This window comes from Lampetra fluviatilis, chromosome 36 (assembly GCF_964198595.1).
Source record: "Lampetra fluviatilis chromosome 36, kcLamFluv1.1, whole genome shotgun sequence".
NCBI lineage: Eukaryota > Metazoa > Chordata > Hyperoartia > Petromyzontiformes > Petromyzontidae > Lampetra > Lampetra fluviatilis.
The window spans coordinates 1265827-1291219 of record NC_136310.1 but is presented as its reverse complement, the minus strand read 5'-3'; positions in this window follow the sequence as shown (position 1 = coordinate 1291219).

Sequence of the window (25393 nt, the reverse complement as noted above, 5' to 3'; positions counted from 1 at the left end):
CGTGGCGCGTGCAGCGCCACGTGGTTATTTGTCGCTGGCGACTTTGTTTCGTATCGAAATCGGCTACAGAGCTGTTGCTGCTGGCAGCAATAAAAGTGGTTTAAAAGTAAAAAAAAAGTATCCGACTCTCTCCCCTCCCACTCCGCCCTCTCCCCTCTCACTTCACTCTCTCCCCTCGGGCCACGATTTAACTTATGTATTCCTCTTGGGATGGGGGGGGGGGCTGGCCCAGTTCATATGCCTACTACGCTCAGCAGCGCAACTAGCGCGGGGCCAGGGGGTGCCTTGCCCCCTACCCTTCCCCCCGGCTGCCCGCTGGCGCTGAAACAACAGCGCGTGCCGAGGGATCCTCCCTCCCTCCCCTCCCTACCTGGGTCACCCCTTCCCCCCCGAGAGCCACATCGGCAACGTCCACCTCTTTTGTCCTCCGCGCACGAGTAAACCGCCGTCCCCGTGTTTATTTACGAGAGGGTTTAGGAGGAGGAGGAATGCGCGTCAGCTTGTTTGTCCCTCTGTGTGTGTGTGTGCCTGCACGTGCATCTGTGTGCCTCGTGTGTCCGCCTTTGTGACCGTCCGCCTGTCTGTTTGTACGAATGCCTGCACGTGCATCTGTATGCCTCGTGTGTTCGTTTGTTTGTGTGTTTGTCCATGCCTGCATGCCTGTCTGTCTGCCTGCCTGTCTGTCTGTCTGTCTGCTTGTCTGTATGTCTGTCTGATTCCCTGTCTGTCTGTCTGCCTGCCCGTCTGTCAGTCTGCTTGACTGTCTTTCTGCCCATGTGCCTGTCTGTATGTCTTTGTCTGTCCCTCCGACTGTCTGAATGCCCACGTGAATGTCTGTGTGTAGGTGTACCTACCTGTCTGTCTGTCTGTCTGCTTGACTGTCAATACGTCCACCTGCTTGTCGCCCGGCCTGGATACCTGCTTGCCTCCCTGAGTCAACTGGTCGGCCTCTTCTAATCGATGGCCGTCTGAATCATTTAATTGTCTAATTATGACAGGTTGGCACAATGAAGAACATGCAGTTGTTCCATTTCTAACTGTGTGCTACTCTTCAAAGTTCTCATTTGTTTCATATTTCTCCCATTTAATCGCGATTTCGTTATCAGCGTCACGTCGCGAGACGAACGCTCCAATGAGATCCCTCGCAGGGCAGTGCGACCACCCCCCGCCCCCCGCCCGCATGTCACAGAACGGCCCACGGAAGTGGATATCGCAAAACTACCTCTGAGATCTCTCCAAGTGGCAGACGATCCACACAGTAGGGGGCAGCACTTTCCCTCCCACCCTGCCTTTGAGAGTAGCCGTTGTCACTCGGCAGTCAAACCCTCATTCTCAGAGCTGGAACTTGGCCACATTTAGTTCAGAACCAAAGCTCAAGCGATCGGGATTTATGTTTTGTGCAATCATTTTGCTGAAAACTCATTTTTTTAGGACTACTTTTTGTGTTGGCTTTGTTGTCCTTCCCCCGCACCTCCGATTAGCGCGGTTGGCTATGTGCGGTGCAAAAGAAGTTCAACGTACGGTCTAATCATGGGCGGCCTTAAGCTGGACCCGAACCCAGGCCGTCAGCAGTGACAGCATAGCGCATTGACCTCTGAGCCACCCGGCCAACGTCAAGTTTCAAGGTGCTTAAACTCCGCATCAGATCTGAACAGGGAGTTCACATCCGGATTCAAGAGATGGAAATCTACGAGGGCTGATAGCAATTTTTGTTTTCTTTTCTGACCGAGCAACTTCTAAATACGTCGACTGCAGATGGCACAATGAGACAAGTTCCAAAACAACATCTCCAGCTCCTGCGATGGTGCGCCGGTGATATTCGGGTGACTCCAGGGCGAGGAATGGAATGCGTCCCGAGAGCACGACCACCACCGTGGAGATGGAGCCGCGATGGACACGTGGTTCGCGTGTCACGCGGCCCGCTGGTCAGGCCGAGAGGGCCTCGGCAGATTGAGAGAGAGAGAGGTCGCGTCGTTTCGCTGTCCCTGCGTGCAAAGAGCACCGACTACAGTGTGTTCACTATTGTTGGTAGGAACCTCCTGGTTCCACCAGCCCACAGGGGATTATTGTGTCCGTCGTGCAGGGAGGGGCTGGGTGGGGAGGGAGGGGCTGGGTGGGGAGGGTGGGGATGGGCTGGGTGGGGAGGGTGGGGCTGGGTGGGGAGGGGAGGGTGTGTAGGGGCTGGGTGGGGAGGGTGGGAAGGGGCTGGGTGGGGAGGGTGGGGAGGGGCTGGGTGGGGAGGGTGGGGAGGGGCTGGGTGGGGGTGGGAGGGGTGAGGCTGGGTGGGGAGGGGCTGGCCACCCCGTGTTGCCCTTATAAAACTCAAAGTTGAACCTACTCACTCCGGCTTGTGCCCGCCCTCACAGTCGGGCATATTTGCGGAATACACCACGCCGCCGGTGACCCTGACCATTGACCGAGCAACCCAACGTTCCTGCCAGCTCCCTCCGCAGGAATGTGTTTGGTCCAAGTTGCATGTCCGCCATCGCACTCCTGTGGCTCATCTTTAATGAATGGATTATGTTGAACTTCTTTCGCACCGTACGTAGCCAACCGTGCTCGTCATAAGTACGGAGGAGGACAACAAACTAAACACAAAACGCAGATCTAAAGAAATTCGTTTTCAAATGAAATTTAAAGTGCATAGTTCTAACGGCGTTCGAATAACCAACCTACATCTGTGTAGCTATTTAATGTATCTCTGTGTAACTCTGCAGGTCTCTGTGTCTCTCTATGACTCTGTATTTGTCTTTGTGCTTTTTGGGATTATTGCAAAGTTCAGAGTTTGGGTTACATGGCCATTGTCTCTCTTCTACGGCTTTTATTTAATGCATCTTTACGTATCTCTTTGAGTGTCCACATATCTCTATATCCTTGTGTGTGTCTTTATGGGATGACGAAATGGTCTCGAGCTTCGGATGCATGGCCACAGTCGCACTACCGCCGTGGCTTCGTCTCTTTAATGCTCCGTTCGTGAAGGAGATGTTGCACATCATGATCCTGCTGTTGATGTCCTGACGCGGTTGATGGCTGATGCACCACCAGTGTTTTCGAGGAGGAATGTCAAAGGCAGCAAAAATAATCACCTTCTAAACTAAAATATTTACATTCTCTTACTTCCCCATGTTGAGCTCCTTTTCAGACCTGGCCACAATAGCAATACCTTGACGAAGTGGCTTACCACGTGGACATGTATGGCAGCCGAATACTCTAAACGCGCGTCGATTCTAAATGTGGAAGGAAAACCCGAGGACCCGGACTAAAATCCACGCGACCACGGAGAGAGAGAGACACTCAAACTCCAAGTATCCAGCAGGCGTCACGGTCGGGATCGAACCCACGACCTCCTGTACACCACGCGGCGAGGCAGTTAACACCTCGCCACCGCGTCGATAACTCGACCGGACCCTCCTGGAAAGAAATTAAAAAAAAAACTCGCGACGCTTTCCTGAGCTAAGCGTCCGTACAAGGTAACGTCGGCGACGTCGCCTCGTCCGCGTGTGGGAGCGAGCGCCCGAGTGGGCAGGCGTGGCACCGCGGAGCGTGGCGGCTGCCCACCGATCGCGAGTCTCTCCTTGACCCGCTTGACCCCTTGCGGTAACGCCGCCGCTTCTGACCGCTCCCACCTCTCTCCCTCCCCCCTTGCCCAGGACCTCCTCTCCCTCCCTCCGTCCACGCGTTATCGCGGTCGTGCTCCGTTGCCAAAGAAGAAGTTTCAACAAGAATTCGATGTGCGCCGGCGTGAGCCCTTGTTTCTTTTTTCGGACGTTCTTTGTTTCGCCGGACTCAGCGAGTTTCAGACACGCGAGGTGCTCGTGGAATTATACGGAGATTCAACGCAGAACTTCGCGATCCCAGTTGATGATGAAGCGATTCCTGTTCACACGCATTAGAGTCTCACACGCGCGTTTACCCAGAGAAGCCTCAGCCTCAAGACACCTTTCCAAAAGGGTCCTGACAACTGTTTTTTTTTCGCAGCTGGTTTCAACGATTGCAACGCGTCGCCTCTACATTGAGTCATTTGCGAGTCATTTTAGCAACGTTTGGACCGTGACGCTGGCACACAATGGCCTGCTCTTCTTCGGACGACGTCACGGGATCTTTAACGTCCACTGTTAAGCAGAAGACGTGGAGTGTTTACGGTTAAGGCTCAACTGCGGTATTAAGTTGGGCGGCAAGCCGGATTCAAACCACACACCTCTGCAACCGGCAGGGAATGCGCTACCACTGGGCCACGTAATCGCCCCTCTTTCTCTTCTCAAGTTAAAATTCCCATTCATACTCGGGGCCAGCTGGGATTTCTATGTGTCCGCAGGGGATATATGTACACATGGGAATATCAGGTCAGAATATGCTCTAGAGCAGTGTTCTTCACTCATTTTCAGATAACACATCAGTGTGAGGCCAGCCACACCATTTGAAACCATTGGGGGTTTGGCAGCAACACGACGATGATGATGATGACGATGGAGATGATGTGGGGGTGCTGTCGCTCTTTGTGTCTTGTCGGGGGCGCACCAAAGGCCACCAGAGGCCGCCAGTGACCCGCGGGCCTTGCGATGAAGAACGCCTTTGAAGTGACTTTCCAGAGTTACCTCGAGTCGAGGCATCTTCCGCCTAGCAGTGGTGTAAGCAAGTCATTTTAGCGCTGCGCCTTTAACCGTGTACAGAGTCGTGTATCATCATCATCGCTGTGATGTCTCCTCCTTCGTATGTGTGGTTTGTGCATACGCTGTGCGGTCAGTTCTGGACGACCAGAGTCATTCATTATAATAATCTATTTTCTTAAAAACACTCCTATTGTTTAAATCTCCGGGGTTGCGTTCAATAGTCAGCGGGAGGTCGATGCCTATTCCGCGAGGGCTCCCGGCCAACCCTTGTGTGTGGCAGTCGCAACGGAGAGAACAGGGGGTGAGTGCTCATCGCTATGGATCTGTTTGTGTTCGGAGGCTCGCAATCACAGCGGCCAAAGTCCCGGCGTTGGGCCGTCACAGATGTGAACGGCAAACTCCGGTTGGGCGAAGAGCGCGAGAGGCTTCAGGGCACAACGCGATGGCTCGGCCCAGAGGACGGCTGGGCAACGGCGACGTCCGTGATGGCAAATGATCCTCGTGTATCGGTTTTTTTTCGTATTCCGTGACCTATTGGCGTTGTTGTTGTTGTTATTAAATGTTGTTTATGGACAAATCTCAACACCTTCTTGGTTCTTTCGGTAAAGTCACGTAGAATGGAAATAATAAAATAATAAAAATAAAACATTATAATCATGTTATTTTATTTTATTATGTTTTATTTTTATTATTTTATTATTTCCATTCTACGTGACTTTACCGAAAGAACCAAGAAGATGAATCCCTGCAGTCACGAAAGCTTTAAATCGAAATTTAAATCTCAACACGTTTGGGAAAATAACAGAATCTGTATTCATACTGGAGGAATCCGATGATCTGTGAAGCTATTTTATTACAGAAGTCCGCTGCCGGAAAGAGGAACAAAAACTATCGACCCTGATCCTCAGATTGTCTTCTGCACCACTGCCGACGCAGATGCAGTAGAATGATCGCCAAATAGAGTGAACTCGCTCATTAGACGTTGTTTCCTCACCGTATTAATTACTGCTTTTACCGAATCTACGAGAGACTGAGAACTTGTGCAGAGCAATGCTTCGTGCAAAAACAAATCAAGAGACACACCCAGTCAGTGGACACACGCGCGTATTTTGAATTTGGTTAAAGTTGGTGACGATGGTGATATCGGTGTTTGTGAAAATGTATTTGAAAAATAATCAATTTTTCGTCATAAAATTTCCCAGACTATAACGTGGCTTCCAAAGAACCCCCACGTGTCTTGTTACATCTGAGAATCGGGGCAGTACAATCTTGTTTTCTCTGCTACGAAGCAGGGCCGTTGCACGAAACGTTCCCGATTGTTAATATTTGACATTAATGGGAGTTTGAGCGATGAATGTGTTGTTTTCTTCGTTTTGCTTGTGCACCACTGCGGACGCATCATGACGAACGCTGTATTATCATTGCCACGATGGCTAGGAGATGTAAACTACCTCGCCTGGTATACAGGAGGTTGTGGGTTCGAGCCCGACCCTGACGCCTGCTGCTGTATACTTGGAATCTGTGTGTCTCTCTCTCTCCGTGGCCGCGTGGATTTTTCTCCGGGTCCTTCGTTTTTTCCATCCACATTCAGAATCAACATCACACGTTCAGAGTATTTGGCTGTAATAAATGTCCACGCGGTAAGCCAACTTCGTTGAGCTACCATTTGTGATGGTCAGGTGGCTTCTGAAAAAAAAATACCTACATAGCTCAGGTGGGCCTTACCTGGTGAAATAAAAAAAAAGTTGAATAGTTTAATCTTAATTTTGGAGCTTTCGTGACTGCAGGAATTATTCTTTGGTTCTTTCGGTTAAGTCGCGTCTAAAGAATAGTTTAGTTTGGCTACAGATATCCCTGTAAATAGCGGCAGGAATGCGCGGGCACGTTGTGTGTCGCCGTTGCTTCGCTGCGCTCGGGGTCAAGTGAAGAGTGACTGGCCATGATCATTGAGGCTCTGGGTCGCGCCCGGTAATGTTTATACATTTTTAGTAAAAAAAAATAATCATTGTGTTTTGATTTGTGTCGCAAGACGACTGCTGTTAGGGGTTATTTTTTGTCGAACAAGTCCATTGGGGACCAAGTCAGCGATGGTCAGTTGATGCCTTCCGTGTGTGTAAACATTCCTATATATATACGCGTGCAGGTTTGCAAACACAGGTGTGCGAGCGTGCGTGTTTAAGCAGTCGCGATCACGTGGGTGATATCAAGTGGCCCGATGTATGTACTGTGTGTACGTTGAACTTCTTTCGCACCATACGTAACCAATCGTGCTAATCGGAGGTGCTGGGGAAGGACGCCAAACTAAACACAAGACGCAGTTCAAAAAAAAATTGTTTTAAACCTGGATGTTAAAGTGCGTGGCTCCAGTGGCTTCCGAATATCGGAAGGAAGAGCGTTCCAGACGGCCGCAGAAGCGCATCTGAAAGCGCGCGATGGGGTGCCCGTCTTTGTTCTATGACGAGCCAAAAGCCATTGCCAGGAGGGTCAGAGTTCGCGTGACGGTTTATGCTCCTGGTCGAGATCAGCAAGGTATTGTGGTTCATTGGTGGCAAGCACCGTGTGTGTGTGCGTGTAAATAAGTGCGATCTCATATTTTGTGTTCGTTCGGCAACCGGAAGCCGATACAGCTCGGCGAGCACCGGACGGACACGGTCGGATCTTGCAGTGAGTGCCCTTCACGACGCGAGCCAGAGTCCCCATGAGTACCGCGTGAGCAGAGCAAGCGGCTCGCAATCGCCAAAGGTTGCGAGTTCAAATCCTGGATCGGTCGTTGACTCGGACAGCAAGGTCCTTCATCCAGCAGTGGATCGACCACGGCTACAGTGAACATGACACGGCGACCCCAGGGGACAGCGACAGAAGGGTGCCCGCTTACAACGTGGGTCGACCATTTTCAGGCCAAAACTGCCATCCGTGACGTCGTCTAAGATGCTTCACAAATTTGAGCAAACGTCAGCAAAGGTGATTGGTGAGAGCACCCCGCCTAGACCGTGGGCTCCCGTTCAGATCTGGGTAAACCTCTGATTTAGGCAAACCTCTTGTTTTGAGTTCAACACGTAGGCTTTTCGCGTATAAATGTTTGTTTTTTGTCCATCAACCCTAATAAACGTCCCTATGCGGTGGTGCTTCTGCTGCGTTGGCAGTGCAGCACAAACAACAACAACAAGAACGCATTCGTCAATAACAACAACAACGCCGTGCGTGTATGTTCTTAAAAGAACACAACTAAATACAATCGGTGACGTTTCGGCCAATGGACCTTCTCCGCCCGTCGCTGGCTTCGCGACAGCAGCGGCCTGCACCGCCGCGCGCCGCTCTCGCCGTGTGGACGGCGACTCGAGAAGCAGCGCGCAAGGACGACGTTTCACCCCCCCCCCCCCCGTTCCATTGTGGCGCGCAGAGACAGGGAGCGGGCGAGCGTGCGCGCCTTCCCCCTTTGAAAGCGCCAATTACACGCGGGTGCAAACTGTGAGCGACTTCGTACAAAGACGGATAAAGCAGACGAAGAATACAAAACGCCGAATCTTTTCTTCGCGTGGAGTGAGCGCACGTGCGTGGTGCGTGAGCGCGCGCCGAGGATCGAGAGGAGCCCGGTGGGTGCGCCCAGCGGAGCCGGGAAGATTCGGAGCGCCGGGCCGCGGTCTCTCCCCGTGGTCTCAGCCCGGGGTCACTGCCGGGGTCACTCACGGGTCACGGCACGGGGAAGAGCCGCGGGGACGTACACAAAAAAACACCAAAACCGAAACTCTGCAAAGAAGCGAGAATAGAGAACAAGAGCAGAAAGAGAGAGAGAAAATCCTCTTTCACGAGCGCTAATTAAAAATAATAAATAAATAAAAATGTAAAGAGCTCGCGGTCATGGTAATTGTTTTGTGCCCCGGTGCATGTTGGGAGTAAGAACGGTCTCGCCTGAACAACCCAAAGAGGATCATTGGGGCGATCAGCGCCGTCACAAAGTGCGGAGTTGACTAACAGACTCGATTCGCGGAGAGTTTGTAAAATACTGTACTAAATATTTTGTTTATATGTATATTGAAACGTATTGCATGTTGAACGTCCATTAAACTTGCAAAACACAAAGTCCTTCCATAGCTACGCGACCTTGTTACCATAGACATGAGGCTCTCGGGGAGTGTGACATTTTCAAGTCCCGACTAAAAACCGATCTGTTTATAAACGAGTCGTTCCATTAGTTTCGTCCTTCCTTGCCCCTTATCGTGCCACCCGACTCTGCCTGTAGCGTCTTTCTGCTTTTAGTTCACATCCCCTTCATGCTTCGTCAAACGGAGCTTCATGCGTCTAGGTCATTCTTTCATATTCCACTTCAGTCAAATTATTCAGAACACTTTGCACCCGTATGTTAGCGTTTTTGGGGGATTTTTCTTTTTTCGGAAGGCCCTAAGATGAAGTAGGTAGAACAAGGTTTGTTTTCACTCTGCGCTCAAGTAGAGGGACGCGTGGAGTCTAAACAGGGCTCGGCAAACTGTCTTGAATATATATCCGATCTCGTGAATGATAAATAATAAAACTATGCGTGATGCATGGGCTAACAATCACATCAACCCAAAACAACTATATTTTAACAGAACATCGTTATTGTATGTATATTTGAACTTCTTTCGCACCGTAGGTAGCCAACCGTGCTAGACACTAACATTGACCAACAAACAGTAATCCAATTCACCGTCTGAATTTGTCCAAATTTGTTTGAATGTTTATAGGATTACAGGACTATTGGGTATATAATAATAATATAGGATTATTACAGAAGATAGACGTATCATGTTCGTACTCCAGTGGCGGTAGTAGTGCCTTATGTCCGCAAAATATCGAGTGAGCAACTCAACCGCGGCTGGAAGTTTGCTTCTCAAGCTGCCGTGATGCCGACTCCGCTCCGCTTGAAGGTTCCGAGTCGGTGCTGAGTGCCCGCTGTAAGGCACGGCACGACTCGTCGGCAGTACACGGGAATCGCAAGCCCCTCTCCCTCCGAGTCTTCTCATCCCCTTTAGCACTTGCGTGGCTTCTAAGACCCCTTTGAATTCCCTTCCTCGTCGAATACGCTCGACCGTCCAAAGTAAAACAAATATACAACAACTTAAACCGCCGCCACTTGCGGCTGGCGTTCACATTTGAAAACTAAATTAAAGATTAAAGTGACAAAATATTGTATGGTTGAAGATAAACCGGATTACCATTCTAATTGCACGGTTTCAAAGTTTCAAAGGAGGATAATGTATGTAAGGCCCTGCGGCCTTGGGGGTGTTAAGAAAGGCGGCCTTGAAATGAATAAAGTTTGACCGATTCATTGCTTGTGGAGTGCTGGAGCCGAGCAGCCAAGAGTGAACCCTTGGTAACGACAAATTAATAAACTCTCCGTGGGAGGATTACAGCCATCGCAACGCGTGCAGTGACTGGCCCCGCACACTGCAGTTGTCTATAATCGTGGGATTAAAGCCACGGGCGGTCGAAGAGGAGGAGGGATGACGCAGGAGGTCGGGCCCCAGTTCGCCGCGGTTGCTCCGTGTGAACGTGAGGCCCTGTTTGCCAGGGCTGCCCCTGTGTGGCGCAGCTGCAGCCTTTGAGTCGCAGCTTGTAACTGTGTCGCTGTGCCCCGCGCAGCGCGGCTCGCAACTCCCAAGTCGCCGCGTCGGGGTGCAGCCTATTTAGCGTGTGCGGTCGCGTGTGTGAACCCGCGCGCGTGTGAATTCGCACGTGTGTGTGTGTGTCTGTGTGTGTGTGTGGTAGTGTTTCAGTGAGCGTGTGTGTGTGTGTGTGGGAGTGTTGCGGTGAGCGTGTGTGTCTGTGTGTGTGCGTAGTGTTTGGGTGAGCGCTACGCACGAACCCAGGGTGCCTGAGTTTGATTCTCGCGTCCACGGCTAATAACGGTGGCGAATATTGGAATCGGGCCTCCCCTAGGTGGACTAGGCATATTATTAAGTACCTGGTGTGATGTTTCAACATCCGCTGTGTGGGATTAAAACCACGGTGCGATGTCCCGGCACCTTCATGGGTGTTAGCTCGCATCACTTGCCCCAGCAGCGTGTTAGAGGCTATACTGTGGTGGTGGCGGGGGGGGGGACTTTTATTTTTGTGTGCGCGTGTGCGTGTTATTGAACAGGACAAATGCCAGCGAGCTATAGAAACGCGCTGAATGTAATAGCGAGCGAGGCGGCGGGGGTTGAGGGGTTGGGGGGGTTGGGGGGGGGGGCATTGCGAGTTTGTGTCGACTTGGCAGTCTCGTGGAGGCTCGCTTCAAGTAATTGGGCGGATCGCTGGAGTGTGAATCCTGTCCGCTAAAGTGGATTCTAAATGCCCCGGTGACGCCAACCTCGAGGATATGCCATTGTGTGCGATTGTTCGAACACAAATCCGCACATTATTGAGTGCAGCGTCGATTTTTGAAAAGTAAAAATATATATATAAAACAAACTGCAGGAAATAGTCGGAGGTGAAATGAAGAAGAATGAGATCGTTTGCGATGGGTGGAATTGGTGTGCGGGGTGGTGGAGGGCAGATAACAAAGACGGCATCTCAAATGAGATGAGGTGGTGGTGGTTGGTAGTGGTGGTCATGATGGTTGGTGGTGGTTGTTGTGGTTGGTGGTGGTGGTGGTGGTGATTGTGGCGATGATGTTGGGTTGTACGTTGGGCACGCCTGTGATCCAGCAGCTGTGGAGGCGAGGGTTTGTGGGTCGCAGAAATGTCGTGAAACTGTCGAGTCGCCATATCCTGGCTCGCCAGGACGATGGGGTTCAGCAAATGTGGACTCCATCTGTTCCATCTGTATGGGATACAGCGTTCGCATGCTTTTTCCTTCTTCTTCTGTGTATTCCGGTCGGCCGCAATTAACTGTGAATTGGGATGTAGCGGTGCGTGGATTATCATCCTCATCATCCTCATCATCATCCTCATCATCGTCATCATCCTCATCATCATCCTCATCATCATCCTCATCATCATCATCATCCTCATCATCATCCTCATCATCATCCTCATCATCATCATCCTCATCATCATCCTCATCATCATCATCCTCATCATCATCCTCATCCTCATCATCATCATCCTCATCATCATCATCATCCTCATCATCATCCTCATCATCATCATCCTCATCATCATCATCATCATCATCCTCATCATCATCATCCTCATCATCCTCATCATCTCATCCTCATCATCATCCTCATCATCATCCTCATCATCCTCATCATCATCATCCTCATCATCCTCATCATCATCATCATCATCCTCATCATCATCCTCATCATCATCCATGATGTGCGAGACAATCGTGGCGAGGTACAATCCTGATAAACCGAGGGTCGACCCCCAACCATGCACTGACGTTCGGTAGTTCCATGAACCTGGCCTTCTACTCCGCTACGAAGGCCGACAAAGCCGACGACGAGAGACTCGCTGCAGTGTCTCCCCTCGTCAGCGACACTCTATGAGTAATACATTGACCCTACCACTCCTTCCCTTAATAGGTGCTCGCTAACAGCGTGTGCCCCCCCACCCCCACAACGCCCCAAAGATCTGAGCTAAGCTGGTAGAGAGATCTCTTTGTCTCAGACTATCTCACATATCTTCATCTGCGCGCCGATTATTGCCTCGTGGCAGTTTGGCCAGGGGCAAATCCACTGCGAGTGGGCACAAGGGGGCTGCTTTGTCCATCAGGGGGGTGCGGAGAGCATCAATCCTCATCGTCGCGTTTCATCTCTCGTTGCTGAAGCCGCTGATGAGGAAACCCTCGAGACAGCAAGAGGCACACAGGCCCTTTGTCGATGTCGACCCACTGCTGGACCGAGGCCTCTGCACGCCATGCGAGTCGTAGGGGGCTCTTTGGCCATACTTCACCACGCTGGTCGGTGAGCTTTGATGAAGGTGTGGCTTGTCTCTAATGTTACATTCATCAAGAAGACGCGTGCTTCGGCCTGTTGATGTTCTGGTGTGCTCGGAGCTTGCCCTCTGCAAAAGCCGCATCGTGCGTTATGAGTGCACGCTAACAAAGGGTGCCTCGACTTCAACCCTACAGAATCTTGAATTAACAATTCATTGATTTCGTCCAAGCATTATCCATGCTCGACCCTGGCTTAGCCACAGAGATCGGACGGCATCGGACGCGTGCCACGTGTCTCGGTCATCGCGTAACGAACAATGAAGACTCGAAAATTAGACAGCAGCAGCCACAACAAAAAGAGCCCCACATCCAACGGGAAGCACCAGCATACTACTGTGCATGTCAATATAACAGCGACCCATCCTGCCGGCGTGAATTTCAGCACGCAGCCTGCGGACAGCCGCAAACCCCTTCCCGCGGGCTGCCAAGAAACATGAGTAACTCGGAAGAGATGAACTTCTAACCGCTCCTCCTCTGCGTTCGTGGCGGTTGGGTGGTGATGACTGGGGGTGGTGGTGGGTGATGGCGGTGGTGTTTGTTTCCACATCCTTCAAGCTCGCGCGGACTCAATGAATGGAGAAGGGAGTGAGTGGAGAATAAGTGAGACGCGTCACACCCCGGGGTGGGGGGTCATTGACGCAGCATTGGCAACAGAGCGGACGAGCGGGCGAGCATCTGGGACTCGCACGGACTCAAGGTGCTCACAAGCCGACCTCGTCCGCTGCCCTCTTCTTGTGCGAGAGACGCGCAGCGACGATTAACGGGGCGTGAAACAGAGGAACGATTCGCCCCCCACGGAGACGCGGGCTAATTGCCCCTCCCCAGCCAGTTAATGATTCGCCTGCTCGTTGTTGTCGTTGTTGTTGTGGTCAGGGTTAGGCACCTCCCGCTGTAGCCCCGCATCGCCAGCCCAGCCTGCCGCCTGCCGCACGCTTGAAGGGTGACCGGGCCCCACGGTAGACGTGGCGTCTGGCTTCCTGGGTCGTTTGCACGGCAGCACAATTAAGATAATAATATTTAGACTTAAAACTGTCGTGACTGCCGGAATTCATATTCTTCTTGGTTCTTTCGGAAAAGTCACGTGGGTAGAAAACACAAATCTAAATTGAAAGCAAGAAACCCACGACGCTTCGATCGCAACACAAGCGGTCTTATTCGGGAATCCTTTTCTCTCCACCTGAAGAAGGCCGCTTGTTTTGCGATCGAAACGTCGTGGGTTTTTTGCTTTTAATTTAGATTTTTGTTTTCAATCTACGTGACTTTACCGAAAGAACCAAGAAAAAGATAATAATAATAATAATTGTTAAACGGGGCCATGTGCTGTTGTTGTTGCGGGGAGCGGTGGCGTAGCGGTTAGCGGTTAGCGCATATCGGTTTACGAACACAAGTGAATCAACTAAAATAAAATAAAAAGTAAACAAAAATAATATGCTTTACCCTTTCCGGCAATAATACAGGAGGTGTGAAGATGTTCCGACACCAAATAGACACACACCTATTGCAAGACATCCAGTCTGCATTAACCACTCATGCTCGTGCTAAAACATGCAAACACGCACGCTTTGACAATAACAACAACAACAATGATAACGATGGCGTATGCATTGTTTTTGAAACGGATTTGCCAGAGGACAGACAGCCTCCTGTACGGCCTCGTCTCGCCACGAGTGTCAGGACAAAGAGCAGCGACAAAGGGCGCACAGCAGACAAGGCGATGCAAATCTCAGCGCGTGAATAACTCGGGTTGAGCAGTTGTATGAAGACGTGAGTCCACGTTGTCTGAATAATGGACGATAAGAGCACAGCAATTGTAAGGATCGGTGAGGACGCTGCGGCACTGTGAACCCTACGACCTGAGTTTCATTCCTGGAGAGTGATGTCTGAATTTGTCCAGGGTTTCCTCTAGGTTGACTCAGCCTTAAACGGGTACATGGTTTGGTTCGTAAATAGCATCAGCGCTGGGGAGACAAAAGTGGTCGTGCGTAATTACGTCACCTGCTGGCGTCTGCTGTTACAGGTGCTTCCGAAAGCACTTGCTCCAACATCCTGTGTCACCTACACGGGAACTTTTGTCTATGTAAAACTAAAACATTTTATTTATCAGCCCGCCAAGCTATTAGCTCTTTTTACACACTTTCATTTAACTCACTCTGTCTGTTGTTGTTGTCGTTGTTGTTGTCGTTGTCGTATCCTCAAATCTTGTAACTAAAATTTAACCCACTTCCCAATGTGGTATCGACTGCAAACTCGGTATACTTATGTCATACTGATGACAATACTATGTTCTTTCAATAAATACAAAAATATGTTTAAACATTCTTGTTTATATGTTATGTTTCATCTTGGGTCTAATGGCCCACGCTCAACTCACGTTGGCTGTAATTCACCACGGCCCCATTACTTTATGGCAAGCTTCGGGGCCACTTCCTGGAGTCGTGGAGTTCTGCCATTACTCGTACGGTACATTTAATTAAAGCGTGTTTTTAAAAAAGTATTTTTTAAAATTACTTATTCGATGCGTAAACAACATCGGCGCTGGGGAGACGAAGGGCGTTGTGCCCGCAACCCGCCTCCTCGTGTACCGCCCGCCGGCCTTGATAGGTGCTCGCGAACAGCACTTGGCACCAAAAAAGTCTGTCAAGGCTGCACGAGTGGGGATCGTTGTCTTCGTATGCAAGGTGTACAGATACAACTCCTTATCGTGGCTCTCTTAGCCAGGGGTTTGTAAAGGGGTTTTTTGTGTGTTGTTAACTCTAAATCGCATTGTCCGTCAGAGTGTGCGCGCGTGCGTTCGTGCTCGCGCGTGCCCGCGTGTTTTATTGTATCCGTGCCGATGTGTATCTGCACGCCGAGGCCGACGCCACCGCAGCGTCTCCGTCGCTGTTTGAAGTCTGCGAGCTCGGCGGAGCCGGCCGCCACCCTCGCCTCGGCGTCGGCGGGGGAGACGGAGCGACGGGGAGACGGCAGCGGTGGCAGGGGGCGCCGAGCTCGCTCCGATTGTCATCGCGTTGCGTCTTCTCAGAATCGCAGCGCGCAGAGCGCAGCGCCTACACCGCACCCCCCCCCCCCCGTGAAGCATTCCACTCGGGATCACGCGCACGTTTTTGTAATATCTATACGTGTGTGTGTGTACGTGTGTGTGTACGTGTGTATTAAAGACTGCGACGTCACTTTTCTATCTCGTTTATAAATCGCACATGTGTTATTGATCGATCTCGATCGATCGAGATCGATCGAGATCGAGGCGTCACCGTACTAGCACTCGGAAATCGCCACCAACGACGATTTCGTCTTCCCTCCAAAGCCGAATCCCGCACGCGGTCGACACGCAGCCACGTCCTCCGTCAGGCCCCTGATGAGCGACTCGCATCGTTCGCCGTCTATCCGCTGCTGGATGAAGGCCCCCTCCCTCCCTCCCTCTCCCCAATGCCGTCAGCGTCCACATCTGAAACCTGCAACGGCTGTGATCTTCTCACTCCTGCGCACCAACGATCCCGATCGCGCCGTCTCCGCGACGTTCATCCTCTCCGTCATGTCCACCCCTTTGGCTGCTGTTCCGTTACCAGGCTCGTCCCTATGCCGCCGTCCCTTCTCGGGAGACATGCAGACCCGCTGGTCCCTATTGTTGTTGTTTTTGAGACAGGCGAGGTGGCGCACGGATATGATTCCACGCAGATATTTTGTGGAACTCCCAAAATCGCCCATTATTTCATTGCCTCCTTCCTATTGCGTGGCCTTGCTCCCCCGGCCCAAACCCACCGGCCTCCCCTCGTGCTCCCTCCCTCCCTCACTCCCTCTCTCTCCCAGATGGCCGCGCTGCCAGGGGGAGCGACTCGGAGCCAGGGAACGAAACGGGGACATGGACTCGGCTGCCCGGCAAGAGCCGCGACCCCAACAACGTGGGGGTCGACATCTGGGGTCGGCGTGAGCCGCCTGCGCCTCTGTCGCGTCCCCTCGATCGCCGACCTCCGCGAACTCGCTGGGCCATCGGTTTGGTGCGCAACGATCATTTTTAAAGCTGCAAAGAACAAAAAATACAGACATCGCCACGACTGCACACGTGCCATACCTCCACCATCACCACCACCGTCGTTACCACAACCATCACCACCATCGTTACCACAACCATCACTACCACCATCGTCACCACCACCTCCACAACCATCACCACCACCACCACCATCGTCACCACCACCACAACCATCACTACCACCATCGTCACCACAACCATCACCACCACCATCGTCACCACCACAACCATCACCACCACCATCAAAGACAAATATCCCCCGTATAGCCTGAACAGATTGTTGGTGCAAGTGCTGTTAGTGAGCACCTATTAAGGCCAGCACGGTACACGAGAGGGTGGGTGGCCAGCACCACGCCCGACCGCCTTTGTCTCCCCAGTGGCGATGTTTACACACTGCATCAGGTACTCATTTGAGGCTGAGTCGACCGAGGGAAAGCCCAGGATCGGTTCAGACAATCGTCACTGACTTTGGCCGTGAGCGGGAATCGAACTCGGGTGGCCAGGTTCGTAGCGCAGTGCGCTAACCGCTGCACCACCGCTCCCCACCATCGCCACCACCAAGACCACCACCGTCACCACTACGTCCTACAAGCACACCAACAACGCCGCTCTCTTATTGTTGGTGGGGGTGGTGGTGGGTGGAGGGGGGAGTGGTGCACAAAGTGCGGTGGCGTGACCCCTGAACTCGGGCCGACCCCGGCTTTTGGAAGAGGTCAGTCCCATCGAGGGCGATGGGGGCCGCGGCAACAGCGCGAGGCGAAGATCGCAGCGGTCCGAGCGAGGCGCCGGGCGACCTCCCCACCCATTTACTCCGCCGCCGCCGCCCCCGCAGAGATCGAGATCGAGGGGCTCCGACAGCCAATCGCTGTTGCCCGCTACGATCCGATTCGTGATTTGCCCGTGGCCCCGTTGGTCAACTGCGGCTCGAGTCCTTGTCGTAGGTAGTTCGTGTGTATCTGCAATAATGATCATCATCGTAAGCATGCCTATGTATTGGTGTGTGTGGTGTGTGGAATATCGTGAGGAGCTACAAAGCCAACGACACGAGTTCGATTCCCGATCGCAGCATCAACATTGGTTGCGAATATCTGAAACGGTCATGGGCCTCCTCTAGGTCGACTCAACCTTAAATGAGTACCTGGTGCAATGTGTAAACATCAGCGCTGGGTACTTAATTGTATGCGTAGGCTTTCATCAAGATCAATACCATGGTCCACTGAGCCACCATTCCACCACACTCACTGTTTTAACCTTTAGCCGAATGGCGGTGGTGGCTATGTACGTGGCCTGGAATCCAGCACTGTGGAGGCAGCAGCTAGGGTTGGTGGATCACTCACGGCCTTCTCGCTGGGCTAAGGTGGTACAGCATGGCGCCACGGTGGCGAGATGTTAACTACCTCGCCTGGTACGCAGGAGGTCGTGGGTTCGATCTCGACCCTGACGCCTACTGTATATTTGGAGTTTGCGTGTCTCTCTCTACCCGTGGTCGCGTGGATTTTCCTCCAGGTCCTTCGGTTTTCACCTCCACATTTAGAATCCACAACACGCGTTTCGAGCATTTGGCTGCAATACATGTTCACGTGATAAGCCACTTCGTTGTGGTATCATCTGTGGCCAGGTCGCCTCTGAAAAAGATCTATGTAGCTCAGTTGGTCTTATCTGGTAATATAAAAAAATGTTGTTAGTCTATAGTAGTTTTGCAAGTGGACTAATCGCCATCTGTTACCATCTGTGCGGGGATATAGCGTTGCCCCCTCGCACGCCGAGTTTTTTCTCCAGGTGCTCCGGCTTCCTCCTCACGTGCATAATAATAATAATGATGATGAACACAAATCACCGTCATTTATTGGCTGAAAACAACAATTACATCTACAAAATAAAAACCCAGAGTAGCAGAAGCAGCAGAACCCTCCTGTGATCGAACCATACGACTCCTGCATAAATGAGTAACATTGTTATAACATGCTATAACCACAATTATTATTACAAAAGCGATAATCACACTGCGCTCTATCACTGCGGTAAGGCATTCCCATAAACACAAGTCACAGTCGCAGCAAAACAGCGCTTATTTTACAACCTGCGGGCGGGCGGGCGCGAATCCGATGCCGGATCACAAAAACGACGGTAACCACCTGGAGGCGCCTCGCTGCTCACGCTGCTGTTACGGTAATGATTTAGTCGTCATGTATACAAAGTTGGCGCGCTGCTGCTGCTGGTTTAGAGGGCAGGTGAGATTTTTTTTGGATGGGGGGGGGGGTTCGTTTGGCTGTCGGCCAACTCTTGTCCACCCCAAGCTGGCGCGGACCCACCTACCCCCACCCACCCCCACCCACCTACCCCCACCTACCTACCCCCACCCCCACCCACCCCCACCTACCTTCCCCCACCCACCCCCACACACCTACCCCCACCCCCACCCACCCCCACCTACCTTCCCCACCCACCCCACACACCTACCCCCACCTTCCTCCACCTCACCCCCACCCACCTACCCCCACCCACCTACCCCCACCCTCCCCCACCTCCCCCCACCTCCCCCCACCCTCCCCCACGCGCCGCCGCCGCCGCCCGCCACCCGTGTTTAGTGTTGACACGCGAGCCGCGCATTCCTGCACCTGGGAGCCTCTCCGCCAATCACTCGCAGCCGAGACCCGTGGGAAAAAACGAAGAAACGACTTCCATCCCCAGGCGGCGGGCGGTGGCGAGGCCCTGTGGGGGGGGTGGGGGGGTGGGGGGGTGACAACATCACGAGACACCGGCGCACCTGCCTGTACCCGCCATCCGTGCTGGCGGTGGTGGTGGTGATGGTGGTGGTGATGACTGCGATGATGGTGGTGGTGGTAGTGGTGGCGGTGATGGTGGTGTTGGTTGTGGTGGTGGTGGCGGTGACGCTGGTCGTGGTGGTTGTGGTGTGGGTGGTTATGGCGAGCGGCGGTGGAGCGATTAGCGCGCCAGTTCCACGAACCCGGCGACCCGAGTTCGAATCCCGCTCGTGGTCAATATCGGCGATGGTTATTTTAACCGGTCCTGGTCCTCCTCTAGGTCGACTCAGCCTCAAATGAGGACCTGGTGCGGTTCGTAAGCAACATCAGCACTGGGGAGATAAAGGAGGCCGGGCGTGGTGCTGCTGGCAACCCACCCCCTCGTGTGCCGTGCCGACCTTCATAGGTGCTACTCGCTCACAGCACTTGCCCCAACAGCCTGTTGGGGATATAGGGGGCATCTTTGGTGGCGGTGGTGCTGCTGATGATGGCCGCGGTGATGGTGGTGGCAGGGGTGGTGGTGATGATGATGATGACTAGGATGATGGTGGTGGGATCGGTATGTGGAGTGGTGAGTGCAGTCGTTATACGAACCCAGTGACTCGGTTGTAAATACCTTTTCTGAATCGTGTACGATAATGGTAGTTGTGTAAACAATGTCGTAAATAGACCGCTGTAGTCTGCGCTCCTTCACCGGAGGAAGAGTGATCGTTGTCTCTCGTTGTGCAGGTGGTGGTGATGGTGGTGGTGATGGTGTAGGTGGTGGTGATGGTGTAGGTGGTGGTGATGGTGTAGGTGGTGGTGATGGTGTAGGTGGTGGTGATGGGGCAGTTGTTAGCACACTTTATACACCACGAACATAGTCACCTGAGTTCCATTCCCGGTCGATGGCTAACGTCAATGGAGAGTGATATTTCTACTGGTCCTGGGTCTCCCACAAGGTTGACTCAGCCTTAAATTAATACCTGTGAACATCACACCTAGCTGTCCCGCGTCGGTGTTGGTAATCGAGATTGACAACGATGGTGGTGGTGTAGCTGGTGGGAGTGTTGGTGTAGGTGATGGTAGTGGTGGTTTAGGTGATGGTAGTGGTGGTGTAGCTGGTGGGAGTGTTGGTGTAGGTGATGGTAGTGGTGGTTTAGGTGATGGTAGTGGTGGTGTAGGTGATGTTAGTGGTGGTGTAGGTGATGGTAGTGGTGGTTTAGGTGATGGTAGTGGTGGTGTAGGTGATGTTAGTGGTGGTGTAGGTGATGGTAGTGGTTGAGTAGTTAATGGTGGTGGTGGTGTAGGTGATGGTAGTAGTGGTTTAGTTCATGGTGGTGGTGATGTTAGTGGTGGTGTAGGTGATGGTAGTGGTGGTTTAGTTCATGGTGGTGGTGTAGGTGATGTTAGTGGTGGTGTAGGTGATGGTAGTGGTGGTGCAAGTGATAGTAGTGGTGGTGTAGGTGATGTTGGTGGTGGTGCAAGTGATGGTGGTGACGGTAATAATTGCTTAGGAGGAGGCGGTGGTGCTGGTGTGTAGGGAAGTTGTCACAGTGGTGCGTGCACTGTGATACCAACTCAAACACCCAAGTTCGATCCCCAGCCACGTCTGACGTCTGTCCGCAGTGAGTGACGTGGACCTGTCCCGGCTCTGCCATGAGGTTCACTCTCTCTTGCGTGCCCGCTGTGGGGTGTCAACACCAGCGGCAAACAACACGCTGGTGCACCGATTTCGACCTTAATAGGTGCTCGCAAACAGCACCTACCCCCATGAGTCTGTGCATGCTGTTTGGTGTTGATGGTGGCTGGAAGTGCTGAGGGTAGTTTTGATTACTAAAATTGGCGTAAGAATGTTGTGAATAATGAAGTAGCGACGAAGATGATGGTGGTGAGAATAGTGGTGGTGGTGGTTGAGGCAGTCTCGCTGATATAGATCGTACGGTTGGTGGTGATGTTTGCCATGATGAGCTGTTAGTTTGGTGATCTGCTAGGACCAAGACCTGCCAGACTGGTGAGCTGTGAGGCTGGTTTGCTGGCAGGGCGGTGACCTGGCAGGGTGATGAGCCATCCGGTTAGTCAGCTGGTAGGCTGGTTAGCTTAGTGAGGGACGAGACTTTGTGTGCTTTGCTAAGATAATGTCACGAGATGTATTTTTTTCCCCTGGGCTGTGTGACCTTGTGTCACTCACACTTGATGCCCGGTGTGATTAGGTGGGAGTTGATCGTGACGGCGCTGATACCTCCTCTGGGATAAGGTTCTGATTATGCGTGCGTCCACGTGTGTGTGTGTGGACTTGCCGATGACCGGTACCAGCGGTGTCAAGATCGGCCTCAGTGGAGGAGGCTCGTGAGGGACGCTACTGGGCAGTTGGAGGCAGTCGCCCTCCAGTAACAACGGAGGGCAGTGGAGCAACGCTCACAACAACGCGCGGAGCGCTGAGCGGCTAAAACACAGCAAGTTGGCACAGTAGGGGTACAGCTGGTGTTGCATCGGCCAGTCATCTCAGTCATTTCAGTCAGTCGACCCATAGCACCAGCTGGGTCTGCCCCGTGACCTCCTGCCGGCGGGCGTTCGACACTTCACGTGGCCTCAACGTGCACATAGCCTTGCACAACCGTCGTGGTGTCACGTCACCGCCACTTAATGCCGAATGGCGGTTGTTGTTATTGTGTCTGTGAATTGTATCGTAACTTATGGGACCTTTCTTTCCAGTATTAAAATATAACAATAGGGTTTACCCTTCCTGCCAATAAAACAGTTGTGTCAAGATGTTAAAACACCACACAGACTCCTTATTCAGGGTATCCTGTCAGCATTAACCACACTACTTGTGGTGAACATGCAAACAAAAAACATGCTCTGATTATAATATGATGCATTGTTTTTTAAACTGATTGATCCACACCAGAGACGGCTTTGGTCTGTATGGTGTTTTAACATCGTGGCATCAGAAGGGGTAAAACCCATTGCTACGTATCGTATCGTGATGGGGAGCGGAGGCGAAGTGGTTAGTGAAGCTCACCTGGACCAATTCTGGGCCTTCCCTACGTCGACTCAGCCTCATACGAGGACCTCGCGCGGCGTGTAATCATGAGCACTGCGGAGACAAAGGCGGCCAGGCGTGGTGTTGGTCACCCGGCCCTATCGTGCGCCGTGCCGGCCTTGTGCTCGCTAACAGCACTTGCCCCAACAATCTGCTAAGGTTATACGGGGGATCATTGTCTTTGTATGCACCTGTACAGGTCACTCGCAGTGATCACGCGAGGTGACGATGCACACGCGGGCCCAGGTCAGTGACCCCGAGGGTCTCTGACCCGAGCGGGTGGAATGCGTTTTTCCACTGCTATCCGGGCCATTCCTCGCTCCAATGTGGGCTGAGTTCCCTCTGTTTTGAATTCCCCCTTGCCAGGAGTGACCAATCACGTCTTCAATTACCCCCCCCCCCCACATTCATCCCACCTATGCCCCCTCCCCCACGCCCCTATTAACCACACCTGCCGTCAGAGCGATGTGTTTGAGAACACACAAACACAGAGGTTAGCTGGGTGGGTCAGAGATCAGAGCCTTGCATTTTTTTTTGAAAATCCACGCTTCAGCCGCTCACTGTGATTGCGAGTTGACTGCGCGCAAATCACATTTTGGCTTCATGCTTAATTTGGTTAAATCCCATCTCTGATGGAATTCAATGACTCGGTGTGATGCGGTCGTCCTGCCACGGGCATTACTCTCACATGCGGAGCAGGTGGGCAAGTGCTGCCAAGCCCCCCCCCCCCCCCCATACTGTGTGGAGCAGAGGCCTCTTGAGAAATGGAGTTCAAAAGTGGCTCTGTGATATCCACGTCCGTGGGCCGTTCTCTAACACGCGAGGGGTAGGGGGGAGGGTTGTACTGTTCTGCGAGGGTTCCCAATGGGTGGCTCGCGATGAAATTGGTGAAATATTACGAAAATAATCAGAAGAGTCACTAACCGATCAATTGTATTTTCTCTGATTGTGCCAAGCGGCTATAATTCAGGAAATTATTTCACAACAGGCACTGATAGAAAATAGATCGAATATAAAAGACAACTGTCTTCTTTTCATAAATGATTCGGACGCGGCTCCGAGAAGACTGTCAACATCGCGCTGCTGCCACCACGTCACAGGGGCGACAGAATGTGGCGACGAAGCTCCCGCATGTGCCGACGACACACCCCTCAAGACTGATCATTGTTTTTTAACCCTTCTATCTGGCAACAAAACTGACACCTTTTTTACGAGGAGTCATGTTTGCATAGACCTCAATACCTGCAGTCATAATGCAAACAAAAAAACATAACTCTGATAATGTATGCACTGTCCTTGAATTCTAGATTTGAAGCTTTCGTGACTGCAAGGAATCATCTTCTTAGGTTTTTTCGGTAAAGTCACGTAGAAAGTAAAATGAAATAAAAACAAAAATCACGACGTTGCCTCCGAAACGTCGTGATTTTTGTTTTTATTTTATTTCACTTTCTACGTGACTTTACCGAAAAAACCTAAGAAGACTGTCCTTGAAGTTGATTGGTCCACACCCGAGACAGCTTTCCTTAGAGCCTAGTTTCACATGGGTTGGACCAGATGACGCCAAAAGGCCCATCAGGACTGTTGCGGTTAAAATGAAGCACTCTGTTCTGTACACACTCTACACAACAACAAACAAACAACAACAAAAACCGCCCACTCATCTTCTCCGCGCTCGATATGTCGTCATTCATTGGGTTGGCACTCCTCCCCGAGTGTCCGGTGGTCCTGATGGAATTCCACATTCCATCGGCGTCAGCGCGATCTCCTGCCACGGGGACGTACTTGGGGCCAGTGCCAGCGAGGGCCTCCGCCTCTTCGCGCCGTGGCTGACACGAGCCGCGGCTCTCGTGAAACATTCGCCCCGAGGGTGCGAACCACGGGGCGAGGAGCGTGGCGCCGGGCGTGAGAGCGGCTCGCGTCCTCCCTCCCTCCCCCTTTGCCCCCCCCCCTCCATCCCCCTGCCCCCCCTCCTTCCTCTCCGCGGCCGCGTGTGCGCTCCGCGTTTGGCGCGTGGGCGTGAAGGTCGCGCGCCCCCCCACCCCCCTCGTTAGAGATCCGCGGAAGTTCCCGGCGCTTCCCGACGCGGATGTTTTTTTAAAAAGACAAAGTGGAAACCTCAAGTTGGGTTGAACCTCCACCCACACCCTCTTCTCTTAACACGGTGGGTTGATTATTGTTTTTTGTTTATAATTTAACAATAGCAATAATAACGCATTAATTATGCACACGAATTGGTATCAAGATACATGACCATTATTATATTGTAATTATAATATATTTATTTATGCAGGAGAGCCACACTGATTCGTATGACTACTTTTCATCAGCGTCGATGAGTGTTTGTACTGCATGTGGGAAGCAACGGCAAGCTCCGGAGAAACCCCCACACGTGCGAGGGGGCAACGCTGTATCCCCCCACACACACACACAGATAGATGGCGACGAGTCAAATTGCTGTACTGCCTTCTCCTCGCGAGCCAGAGTGCGGCTCCTCCTCCTCCTCCTCGACGCCTACCCTCGTGACGGGAGTCTCAGGACGTCCTCCACAGATCAGCATTGCATGCCACGTGCAAAGCCACCCAAGACGTCCACCATTGTGGCACGTCCACGTGCAACATCGCTGTGGATCGTGGTCCCACAGGTGTCTCGCACAGACTTGTTTTGTATAAAAACAACACCCGATGTGCTTGTGACCCTGCCAGTTGCAAGTCAGAGTGATAATAATGCATCGGGTTTTTTTTGTCGAGTTGTGTGCCAGTGGCAGAGGCACGGGGAAGGGGATTGGACTTGAGGATGTCACGTCGTTGGGGGGAAGAACATATGGACGGGAAAGAGAAGACATGAGACAGAATGACGGGAGATGAGAGGGAAAGGATGGGAAAGAGAACGGAGATATGGGAGCAATTTGGTCCAGGCGCGAGGAGGATCGTGGAGGAAGAGGCAGCAGCAGCGCCTCGACGCTGCTGCTGCTGCCGCTGCTGCTGCTGCTGCCGCTGCTGCTGCTGCTGCACGGAGCGGCGTCTGTTTTCACAGTGGGCGGTGCCGAGAGGCGAGGGGAAAT